The sequence below is a fragment of the Protopterus annectens genome, chromosome 11.part0, assembly GCF_019279795.1.
Source record: "Protopterus annectens isolate FY-2018-M chromosome 11.part0, PAN1.0, whole genome shotgun sequence".
Taxonomy (NCBI): Eukaryota; Metazoa; Chordata; order Ceratodontiformes; family Protopteridae; genus Protopterus; species Protopterus annectens.
In genome coordinates, this window is record NC_056745.1 from 1,158,097,039 (window position 1) to 1,158,109,978 (window position 12,940).

General features: G+C 41.4%; 1 protein-coding gene across 1 annotated transcript in view; it reads right to left on the reverse strand.

Moving 5' to 3' along the window:
- SLC26A5 (solute carrier family 26 member 5) overlaps nucleotides 1-12,940 on the reverse strand; it is a 1,021,139-nt gene that overhangs the window by 271,934 nt on the left and 736,265 nt on the right. The gene's annotated exons all lie outside the window — the stretch shown is intronic.

Sequence of the window (12,940 nt, forward strand, 5' to 3'; positions counted from 1 at the left end):
GTATTTTGCAAATAAATCCTGTCAGAAGTTTTGAAATACTGCAGAGCAGAAAATGTGTGCTGAGTTCAGCCTTTCATCCCAGGAAATGTACCCTTTTCTCCACTGTAGTGTGATCTTGGAGTTGGATTATATAATATGCAGGGGGTGTGGGGGGTGCAGATGGCTTGCCCCCCTGCATAATTGTAAAAAAAGTAGATTTTTGTGTTTTTTTGTTTTCTTTTTTGACGAGAAAAAGAAAAGTTTTCCTGTGTACTGCTGCTTTAGGGCAAAAAAAAAAAAAGCTTTCATACTTTATTCAATGTCCTACTTGGTGCTTAGCCAATGAGACAGGAGCAGCCACAAGATTCAATTTTCAGTGGGCAGAGATGGATTTATTTTCTTTGCGGGTTTCTGAGATTTTCACTGGCCATAGATGGGTTTACCAGTTTACAGAGATTCAGATTGGAGTTCTTTACTTTGCAGCTATAAGTGCAGCAGTATTTTGAACAAAATGATATTTCTTTACTTTGTTAGGAGCAAGTTAGAATTTGTGAGCAGGCAGATGTTCCCAGGACTTAATTTTAATCAGGCAGTGATGGATTTACAGATTTCCAAGCAGGCAGTTTGTAGAGGTTACCAATCAGGCATAAGAGTGCAGCAGCATTCTGATGAATTTCTTCACTGTTTACTTTGAGTGTGAGTTTATGATCGATTTTTTTTCACTTTGCAGCAGCATGTTCTCAAGCAGACATACATGCAGCAGCATTTTGATTTCTTTATTCTTTTTTATTTTGTGTGTGAGGTTCTGATACATTTCCCTACTTTGCATGTGTGTAGCAGCAGGTTCCCAAGCAGGCATTAAGTGCAGCTTCATTTTGATAGATTTATTTAGATTGCGTATGTACAGCAGCAGTGATGGATTTACAGGTCGATGAGCAGGGTGCGTGTGTGTGTGTGTGTGTGTGTGTGTAAAACACAGAAGTTAAAAAGGGCAGTTTAATTAAGTGGCTTGCTCAGAATCAAACCATGTACCCTAGCTACTGGTAGTAAGAGGCTTAATCCACCACACCAACCACCAGACCTTCACTGAGTTTTTTGGGTAAATTATTGAGGATTACAGTCAGTTATTTGTTAACTTTTTATGAGATCTAGAGTAGTTTGCTTTTACCAGTCTCCAGCTTTTCAAAGCATCTCTGATTTTGCCTCATATTTATGTCCTGTTCTTGAACAAGTCACCTAACCAGACAGCTTTAGGGCAACTGGAAATTCAGACTAGGCTCCTCACTGGTCCCCTGGACTGCATACCTAGTAACTACATATGAACAGGAGTAATTATAGTGTAAATGAGGGAAACATTGTAATAAACAGGAGCATCATCATTTGAATTATTTTTGGATGTGATCCTTGGGTTCTTTGTTCTGTTGAATATTGGTTGTGTGTTTATTATTTAGCTGTGAAAAAAATGGACAGCATGAAGTCTTAGTTTACTGTTAATATTTACTCTATGAACACATGTTTAATTCATCTTGTTTTCTGCAGACACACAGGTATGAAATGTGTTTGTCTAGCACTCAGTGCAGCTGAGTAAGGCTATGAACCGTTAAAAAACTGCTTCATGTAGTATATGGTTTAATTCTCTCAGCTGTTTTGTCTTCTATTTGACTCAGCCAAGTTACTTCACCGGGCAGTATTTATAGGCTACTCCTAAAAAGGGACACTTGTGTGCAGTGAGCTGCCCCAGGCTGTTAGCAAGTGCATTGTGGAGTTGTCTTAATTTCCTGTACCCTTCACATAGACAGTAATTAGTACTTGGCTATATGCTATTTGATTAAGAATTCCAGCATCTCTCTTGTGGTTCACTGAGTTGCCAGATGCATCATCACTAAATGTGAGCTTTGTGGGAAATGAAGAGGGTTTCACTTAGAAAATTATTATTGGCATTTTCTTCTGTAAAATTTGAAATAACTTTTAAATGAAATACAAATCTCTATGATAATTAAAGTAAAGAAGAAAACAGTATGTAAAGTGACATGTTTGAACAGTGTTTATGGTAACTGGGGAGGTCCAACCAAGTAATAGGACATTGGTATGGCTGGAGGAGGCTTGATTCATTACTCTGCATATGGCCTCATTGTCCATGATGTGGCTGCATTGACCCTGAAGGTGTATGCTCCAACAATATAGCATCATTAGTTATTGAAGTAGGTTAGACCTTTACTGAATGATCTCCGAGGGGATAACTATTCTTGATGACACAGGAGACATGGGGAAGTCAAAAATGAGATGTAGATGTCCTACAAGCATGCAAGTCCGATACCCCAAAAAAGTATGTTGTATGTAGTACTACTACTGACTTTTTTGTATGCCTTACAGGTAGAGGAACAAAAACTCCAGAATTTATCTTTTCTTTAATCATTTTGCTTTATTCATTACACTAAGGAATGGAATTAATTCATTAATAGGCTTGGGTTATGTAATATAGTCTAAATATGTTGCATTTTAGTAACGTATTTTGTAGTACCTTCTCGATAGCCTCCAGCAACTGCCAATGGCTTGGCATTTATTGGTAATTTAATCTGCCATCATTTGGAGTGATGATCAGAACTGTCTGATCTTTAGCATCCACTGTGTAGTCACTGTAACATATTACCGTGGTACAGTCTTCTGTTCAAGATCTGATTGCAAAGGATTTCCATTTAGTAAAAACTGTTACTCGAGCAGTTATAGCAGAAAACTAAAACTCCAACTAGTTAATGGGCTGCATCCTGTGGCAAGGATGCAGGGTTTGATCTTTCCACCTTCATTTAACTACTGTGTGACAGTGAGCATGTCACTAAACCAGAGTGCGCTTTGAAGCAAATGGGAATTTGGGCTAGGCTCCTTATTGGTCTCCAGGACTCAATACCTAGTATCTATAAACCTGTTATCATTTTCTAGCCATTTCCTGTTGCATAGCTGATTTAGTTTAGAAAATGTTAGGGTAAATATCACCGGCACACCATTTTTTAATGCAAGACAGACAATTTATTCTTCAAAGGAGGCAGGCACTGCATTAATAGATAAAGCACTGAAATGCAAATTCATTTGCCAGCTGCATCCTCTGCATTAGTAATAGTTCTCTTTAATGTATAACTATTCAGATGACATTTATTTCTGCAGAGATGCTGCAAACGTATAGCATACGTCATCATGTGATTAATGGCACTTATGCTCTCATAAATACTCTTCTATACAAACTAAGCTACACATGGATGGATCTTATGGTATGATGCTAATGATCTCTACACAATTTCATGCAGATCATCCAAATAAAATACATGTAATTTATTTCTTCATAACAATAAGGGGTGTACACAGCCAACAATGTAGCTGTAGCTGTACCTGCTGGCGGGGGGAGGGGGTCTCTGTGTATGAAAGTACCTTATGCTGTTATCATCTACTCATTTTTTACACAGTCTGTAATCTGGATTTGCAGGACTAGTGTGTGTGTGTGTGTGTGTGTGTGTGTGTGTAATTGTGTGTGTGTGTGTGTAAAGTTGGAATATTTTGGCTACAGTGTGTTTGTGTGAAAGAAATTTGAAATATGTGAAATATTTGACTTTGGTCATTATTACTGTTTATGTCTTTTTTTTTTTTTTGGCACAACACATCTGAGAAGGATGCAGTCAACAATGTAGGTGTAATTGCTGGGTTTGGGGGATGTCTGTGGATAAAAGTACTGACCCTGCAAAGCTGATAAAGTTAAAAAGTCATTAGCCTGTTTTTGCAGGACTAGAGTGCATTTATATAAAGCAAAATGGAGTACTTTACTGTGACCATTTTATGACAATCAAACATGTGATGTGTACACAGTCAATAAAGTGGCCGTAACTGTTCAGTAAGGATATTTGTGAATTGTAATGACAGCAGTGTAAGTAGCCATAAATGTTTGAAATGGTTCTGAAATTGGTACTTTTATCACTATTGGGTCATACATTTTATTTCATTGCTTACTGGATAAATATTCAAAACTGTAAATTTAAAACTCACTCAAACAAATGTTCTACTAAGTAAAAATGTACAAAAAGGCAAAAAGCAGCTACTGTGAACTCAAATGCGACCAAAACCACCAAGAACCAGGACTTAATGAGTCAATTAATATGAAATGTTTTTTAAAAAATCAAAAATTAAAAATAGATAAAAGCAATGATTTAATTTGTTTACATATTTTGTAAAATATTTAATTTTTTTGAATATATATATATATTTTTTAAATAAAAGGCATAATATTGTATTAATTGGGTAATTAACATCAATTATGTTGTGTTAATTATATTTGTATTTAAGTAGGTTGTATGGTGGTGTATTTTATTCTGAAGAAGTCTACGGACGAAAGCGGAAATAAAAAATTGTGTTACGCTATTTCTTGGTGGTTTTTCTTGGTGGTTTTGGTCGCATTTGAGTTCACAGTAGCTGCTTTTTGCCTTTTTGTACATTTTTACTTGTTGGAGCTTTGGTATTTTGTTCTTTAAATGTTCTACTAAACAAGAATGTTACTGCATTAAACTGTTTAAATCAGGAAGGTGAATCAAAGAAGAAATACATTTATGCATGGTCCTAAAATTTGCAGCCCAGGACCCAAGATGCACTTAATTAACCTTGCTGCTTTGTCAGAGACGGTTTGCATCTGGCACCCCTAGGCTTTCGGCTGCTGGCAAAGGTTCCTGCCTCCCCGATAGTGCCTTTTTAGGCAAGGTCTCGAAAACAACATTACCAATGTGAAAATTAACCAGTCAGAACAAAATAAGGGTCATGCTGCTAAATGCTAGGAGCTTAAACCAAAAACTGCACTCCTGGAAAAATTACTATTGCTAGAAGATGTAAGATGTCTGTGCAGTCACAGATACCTGGCTTAAGGCCTCAGAGAGTACCCTGGCCCTGCAATGCTACAATGCCTTCCACACTTTTAGACTGCAAAAGGGACATGTGAAAGCCAAAGGAGGCAGTGTTTCAATCTATATTAGAGATAAATTCACCTCACATTTAGTTACACTGGATAACTCCATGGAGTTACTCCAGGTCCAGGTTATGGTGGGTAAAACCCCCCATTCAAGTCCTAGCCAGTTACAGATTCTGTTCCATGGGTCAAGACACCCACAAAGCCTACTTAACCAAACTGAAGATGATCCAAGTTTTACGGAACATACTGGTTATGGGAGATTTCAATTTTCTCACCATCAACTGGAAACCTACTCTAGCCCAAACTCACTAGCACAAAAGTTCCTTGACTTTGTGAATTCAGATGCCCTGGAGCAAACTGTCCATATCTTGACAAGAGGAACAAACATTCTAAATCTGATCCTCACCAACATGTCATACAGGTGCATTGCTGCAACTGATGGACCCTCATTAGTTAAAACTGACCACAAATCAGTCACCTTCAAACTGACACTAACAACAGAACTTACAAAGGGTGAAATCAGACTAAAAAACTTCACCAAGGCAAACTATATCCTCGTAGGAGAAGGTATAAATAAATTCCAAGCCCCACCCCAAGCTGAAAGCGGTAACTATGGCAAAGCTTACACTAAAGCCCTGTACAATCACCTGCACAAGTCTACAAACTTGGCTGTACCAGACAGAATCAAAGCCACATCCCCAAGTAAAATCCAGCTGCCATGGTGGACTTCCAGCATCGACAAACTCTACAATAAATGCAAAACGTTGCTGTCCAAGAAACAAAGACAAGGACCCAACTATGGAAAGGCATCCTCCTCAGCCTTAACAGGCAAATAAGACAACTTGTTAAATCTTCCAAGAGCTCATTTGAGAGAAACCTAGCAAGTACTGCCAAGGATAACTGTAAGGCCTTTTACAGCTATGTATGTAACCTAAAGGTTATGACCCAAGCCTGTGCAGAACACACTGACCCCACAGAGATAGCAAACCTGTTAGTGGATAGGTTTGGCAAAAATTTCACTCCCTTATCCCCTCCTAACCTACAACCCACCCTCCCCCCACCTTACATATCTGAAGAGCAGGTCCTCAAAGCCCTATCCAAGGCAAAGAACACGGGACCAGATGACATACCAAGCTGTCTTCTAAATAGGCTAAAACATGAACTAGCATCACCACTAAGTACCCTTTTCGATCACAGCCTAACCACAGGCTTTGCTCCTGCAGAATGGAGAAAAGCTACAGTTATTCCCTCCACAAAGGTGGCCTAGCAACAGACCCATAAGCCTAACCAGCCTCATTTGTAAGGCCATGGAACGCATCACTATGAACCTTATAAATAAAGATATAGGTGACCTCCAAACCCTGGACCCTACCCAATTCGGCTTTGTGAAGGGCATATCCTGCCTGTTAAATCTGGTGGACTTTTTTGAAAGTATGATCAAGGCCACTGATGAGGGCAAATCTATGCACACAGTATACCTCGACTTGGCAAAGGCTTTCTACACAATCCCACATTCAGGCATTATCGATAAACTTAGCAAACTGAATATAAACCCCTTCGTTGTAAGATGGGTTGCCAACTGGCTCACAAACCGGACACACACTATCAAAGTGGGTGACTCCACATCAACCAGCAGACCTGTTGCCAGCGGGGTGCCACAGGGATCAGTGCTAGGTCCCCTACTGTTTGGTATATACTTCTCAGAAGTTCAGGTCAAAACTAAGGATTGTGGCTGACCAAGTTTGCAGAAGACTGCAACTAGGTGCAATCACTGAATCCACAAATTATGTCAGTATACTCCAGGATGGTCTCACACAGAACAATGACTGGCGTATTAGTCACGATCTCAAACTGAATGTAAAGAACTGCATCATCATTCCCTTTGGCACAAATGATGTCCCTTCACACTATCAAATCAATATCAATACCCTAAGCACCCATGAAGTGATAAGGGACCTGGGATCACAGGTTGACCATGACCTTAACTTCGACCACCATGTGTCTACCCTTATAAAGAAATCTTTCCACATAGCTCACTTGATTAGTAAAGGCATCACCTCAAAAGCAATAGAAGCTATAACCCCCACTATACTCGGCACTTATCTGGCCCATAATTGAGTATAACGCCCCATTCGGTATGTACCATACTAAGCATCTACAGCAATTAGAGAGACCTCAGAGGTTTCTAACAAACAAGATCAAGGGTCTCCAGCATGTTCCTTCCACGGACCGACTAAAATCCCTCTCACTGTACTCCATAGGTTCATAGGTAGGTACTAGGCTATCTGCCCGGAGGCATTTATAAGCCTACCTGGAATGTGTTGGCTTTTGCCCCCACTGTCCAGCAGGGCCATTGAAGTGATCCCCTGGGGTAAACTTTCTGTTTCCCATCCACTTGTCAAGGTTTCTCTTGAAGAGGGCTAGCGAGGAGCTCTGCCTAATGTAGATTGGAATCTTGTTCCAGAGCATGTGAAGTCTCTGGGACAGGAATCTATCCCTCCAGCACATTCTATTTATTGTTGTGGTGAGGTTTAGATCCCTGGAGAGTGTGGCTCAAGGGGATATGGTTTTCTTTAGGTGGAGCATGTTCATCAATTCTGGGTTGGACATGGCCTTGTGTGTCAGGCAGAGATCACCTCTGAGTAGGCGGTATGCAACCAAGTACAGCTGGAGTTTCTTCAGTCGAGCTGCATAGGGCATCTGCTTCAGGCCAGTGATCTTCTTGGTGAGATACTTCTGTGGTCTTTCCAGTTGTTGTAGGTGTCTTGTAAGGTACATCCCAAATGGAGCATTGTACTCTATGATGGGTCTGATGAGTGATGCGTGGAGAGGCCCAATGACCTCTTTCGATCTGCATGCAAACCGTTTTGTGATTAGGTGGGCCACATAGAAGGATTTTCTGACCACTTTGGCAATGTGATTATCAAAGGAGAGGTTACTATCTACTTGGGTCTCCAGATCCCTTATTACGTCTTCTGTATTTAGGGGGATACCACATATGTGATAGTTTGTGGGTACTTTGTTTTTACCAAAGGGGATGACTATGCACTTTTTGGCATTTAGCTTGAGGCCATGGTTTTGACACCAGGTATCCGTCTCAGTGAGACCCTTTTGGAAGATGTCTGTGTCAGCTGGAGAGTCAATTATAGCCCCTAGTTTGCAGTCATCTGTGAACTTGGTCAGCCATAGTCCTCCTGTGCTTGCCTGTACCTCTGAGAAGAATGCCACTTGTAACCGGTTTAGAGTCAGACCTAGCTCCCGCGACTCTTACCATGTGGGTTCTGTCGGTGAGCCAGTTGGCAACCCATCTCGTGACGTAGGGGTTTATGTTCAGGCTGGTGAGCTTGTCTATAATATCTGAGTTGGGAATGGTGTCGAAGGCCTTTGCGAGGTCTAGGTAGGCTGTCTGGACCACCTTTCCCTCATCTAACTGTCTCAAAGAAGTCCACCAGGTTTAGGAGGCATGATCTGCCCTTAACAAAGCCGAACTGGGTTGGGTCCAGTGTTTGGAGGTTCCCAATGTCTCTGTTAATGAGATCCATGATGATGCTCTCCATAGCTTTGCAGACCAAGCTAGTCAGGCTTATAGGGCGATAGTTCCCAGGGTCCATTGTGGCTCCATCTTTGTGGAGCAGAATAACCATTGCTGTGTGCCACTCTGTGGACACATAGCCTGTGGAGAGGTTGAGTTTAAACGGTGTGTTTAGGTGAGGGGTTAGTTCATCTTTGAGCTCATGTAAGATGCAGCCTGGGACACTGTCTGGTCCCATTGATGCTGTGTTTTAGGCTTTGGAGAGGGCTGTTTTAACCTGAGTGTCTGTGATTTCAGGGGCACTACATTCTTCTGGTATAGTTATGGGCCCTTTTGGGGGTGAAGTTTGCACTGAACCTGTCTGCCAGGATGTTGGCTATATCAGTCAGTTCAATGGCATTCTGCACTAACTCAGATCTGAGAATTGCCACTTAGATTCTTCACATAGCTAAAGAATGCCTTGTGGTTATCTTTGGAGTCCAAGGCAATTTTTCTTTCGAAGCTAGCCTTGGATGATTTTATGAGGGAACATAGCTTCTTGCTGATACTGATCAGGGATGTCTTCCCTTCTTGGGATTTTACTCTTTTCTGTACTAGTTTCCTCCTTCTATTGTATAGCTTTTTATGGCAAGAGTCCACCAGACTGGTTTTCTTTTCTTGGAGAAGTGAGTCTTGGTTTTGTTTGGGATAGCATGATCCATGCATTCTTGTAAGTGCCCGTAGAGTGCATTAGTAAAGGATTTTGCAGCTTGGACAGCATTTTCCTTTAGCATGGGGGCTTTGAAACTTCCCACCTCGGTCTTAAGTAACGTGAAGTTTGCTTTTGAAAAATTTTTCACGGTGGTTTCTTTGACCGGGGGTGATGGCAGAATGTGGATATCCAGAATGATTCGTTTATGGTCAGATCTAACCAATGAGGGGTTGACATCCAGTGTGGAACACCGGTCGCCCATGTTGGTGATGACCAGGTCCAATATGTTGTCACCTCTGGTGGAGGTGTTGACCAGTTGATCCAGGGCATTTGCATTTATAAATTCTAGGAAATGTTGGGCAAGGGAGTTTGTACTTGAGTAGTTCTCCCAGTTAATGTTTGGGTAATTGAAATCATCCAATATCAGGGTGTTTGGTAGGACCTTTATGTTTCCCAGTGTTTCCAGGAATGCGAAGTGGGGGTCCTGGGACATGGTGGGTGGTCTGTAGCAAGCTATAATTTGAATAGCAGTTTTGCCCATTGTTAGTTGCACATGGATGATCTCTGAAGCATCGTGCTGTGCCACTAACCTGGGGGTGTGGGTATCCTTGATGAATATGGAAACTCCCCCGCCTTTTGTATTTTGGTCCGGGTTTTGTGGCCGAAATGTATGGTATGAGTTATAGCCTGGTACTGCTGGGTTGCTCTCTGGAGCCTTAAACCAGGTTTCTGTTACTGCACATATATTGATTTTCTCCATACTGAGGAGTGCCTCGAGTGCATGCATTTTGAGGTTTAGACTTCTGGCAGTGAGTAGCATTACCCTCAGTTTTTTGTTACTTGTGCTATTTACGGCGGTGGGTTTGTCGTTTGAGCCTTGCCTAAAAAAGGCACTATGAGGGTGGCAAGAGCCTTGGTCAGTATTCGAAAGCCTAAAGGTGACAGGTGCAATCCATCTCTAGTGAAGCAGCATGGCTTGTCCAGCATGTCATCTCAGGCTGACAAATACTGGATCCCCTTTGAATGACACCAGAATCTTAGCCAATTGTTGAAATTGATAATTTTTTCTCTATACCATGGTATTATTCTTGGTGAGGGCAGAATGCTACTCAGGGTCAAGGTCATAACGGCCTGGGCTACGTGATCAGAGAGATCCTCCATGTCTCTTTTCATGCAGTCCAGGGAGGTACGGCTCAGGTCATTCACCAACATGGACAATGACAGAGTCATACTTTTACTTGTTCTGAAGTGACCTGAGTGCTTGTGTTATGTGGCGGATCCTGGCACCCGACAGGCAGCTAACAGTAACCTTCTCCTTGTTCAGCCTAGTGAGTGGGACGTCAGTGTGCCTGACTATAGAGTCACCTATTACTAGTGTGTTGGTTATGTTATGTTGCCTTAAGGGCTGTGATTGCATGGCACACTGGTTTTGTGAAGTATGTGTTTCATGGTTTGTGTTGGGGGTGGAGGTTGCTTGAATGTCTGCTTTGGAGGTCTCTGTTGCTTTTGCAGATTTTTATTTAGAGCCTCCGAGTATGTTTTCGTGTATTTATGTGTGTTTTTTGCCGGTGCTGGTTTCATAGGTCTATGTGAGACTGGTGGTGTGATGCAAGTAATTCCCTTCTCCTCTTGACTGCCTGGTCCAGTCTTGGGTTCAGAGAGCTTAGCCTCCAGTTTGGCGGTATAATTGCATCTCTCACATGTATTAGTGTTTGGTGGAAGGAGGAGAGGGTTGTCTGTGTACATGAGGCAATTGTAACATTGCCTCAAAATGCCCAGATTCACCAGTTGGACCAGAGAGTACACCTGAAACTGCCCTTTGGACATGCCTGGATAGGTACAGTGAACTGTTTTACTGACTGGCTGGTAAGGTCGAATAGAGAGCTTTGTCCCTTTCTGCAGTATAGGGGGGGGGGTCTAGTGCTAAGGTTTATTAGTGCTTGCTATGAGTTTTGAGCAAGTGCCAGGATGAGAAGTGAATGGTTTGAGTGCTTAAGCTGAAAGTTTATCTAATTCAAAGGGAAAAATTGAAGAGTACACTTTGTGGAGCCGGGAATAGTTATACCCTAGCTAACCAGTGCTGCCTGGCACGCAAAACCGGGCAAATGCGGGTTTTATAGCAGGGAAATGAAAGAGATAGAAATTAGCCCAAAATGGCCAATAAACTACTAATTTCTAAGCTGAAACCATTCCTCTAGGGACAGATAGGCTGCTCAAAGCTCCCTCTCTCACAGTGAACAGAGAAATTTCCTTCTATCCAAGTAAGGTATGGGCAAACACAGAAACTTGTAACAGCCCTGAATTCAGCACTAACCTGAAAACTGGACTATACTAGCATAGAATGGTGGGAAAACAAGTATTTTTTAGTTTTTTTTCAGAAAATAAAGCAGATACAATAAAAAAATACTTTAAATGCACAGAAATGGCTATCACACTTGAGTGTGTAGCCTACAACAGTTAAACAGGTAATTTAAACACAAAAATGACTTTGTTAAAGTGCAGGCAGTAAAATAAGCACAACATGTAGCTGAAACAAGCTCTTTATATCAAAGAAACTCTAGAAAATTGGCGTTTTTGGCGAAATTAGCTAAAGGCAGCAAGAAAATGCAGAAAAATGATACTTAAACACTCCAAAGTCTCTTTTTTGTGTTTCTGCTGCTGTAGAACTCTGCAGGGCACCAGGCAGGAGGTTGCTGAGCTGTATACTAGCCCAAAAACCTCGCAAATGCGGGTTTTATAGCAGGGAAATGAAAGAGATCGAAATTAGCCCAAAATGGCCAATAAACTACTAATTTCTGGGCTGAAACCACTCCTCCAGGGACAGATAGGTTGCTCAAAGCTCCCTCTCTCACAGTCAACAGAGAAACTTCCTTCTATCCAAGTAAGGTATGGGCAAACACAGAAACTTGTAACAGCCCTGAATTCAGCACTAACCTGAAAACTGGACTATACTAGCATAGAATGGTGGGAAAACAAGTATTTTTTTTTGTTTTTTTCAGAAAATAAAGCAGATACAATAAAAAAATACTTTAAATGCACAGAAATGGCTATCACACTTGAGTGTGTAGCCTACAACAGTTAAACAGGTAATTTAAACACAAAAATGACTTTGTTAAAGTGCAGGCAGTAAAATAAGTACAACATGTAGCTGAAACAAGCTTTTTAAATCACATAAACTCTAGAAAATTGGCGTTTTAGGTGAAATTAGCTAAAGGCAGCAAGAAAATGCAGAAAAATGATACTTAATCACTCCAAAGTCTCTCTTTTGTCTCTCTGCTGCTGTAGAACTCTGCAGGGCACCAGGCAGGAGGTTGCTGAGCTGTATACTAGCCCAAAAACCTCGCAAATGCGGGTTTTATAGCAGGGAAATGAAAGAGATCGAAATTAGCCCAAAATGGCCAATAAACTACTAATTTCTGGGCTGAAACCACTCCTCCAGGGACAGATAGGTTGCTTAAAGCTCCCTCTCTCACAGTCAACAGAGAAACTTCCTTCTATCCAAGTAAGGTATGGGCAAACACAGAAACTTGTAACATAGCCCTGAATTCAGCACTAACCTGAAAACTGGACTATACTATATAGACTTCCTAGGGGAGACTTATGCTTGGCCTACAGAGCAACCCAAGACCCAAACCTAGTGTACTTACTGCATATCCATAAATCAAATGGGTCTAGGGCTACTCATTCCAGGGACTTAAATATGGCCTGCGACTTAAATAGGACATGCTAGAGGGACAGATTCATCTCCCAGTAACTGCCACATCTTTGGAACAGGCTACCAATTCATGTGAAACAGATC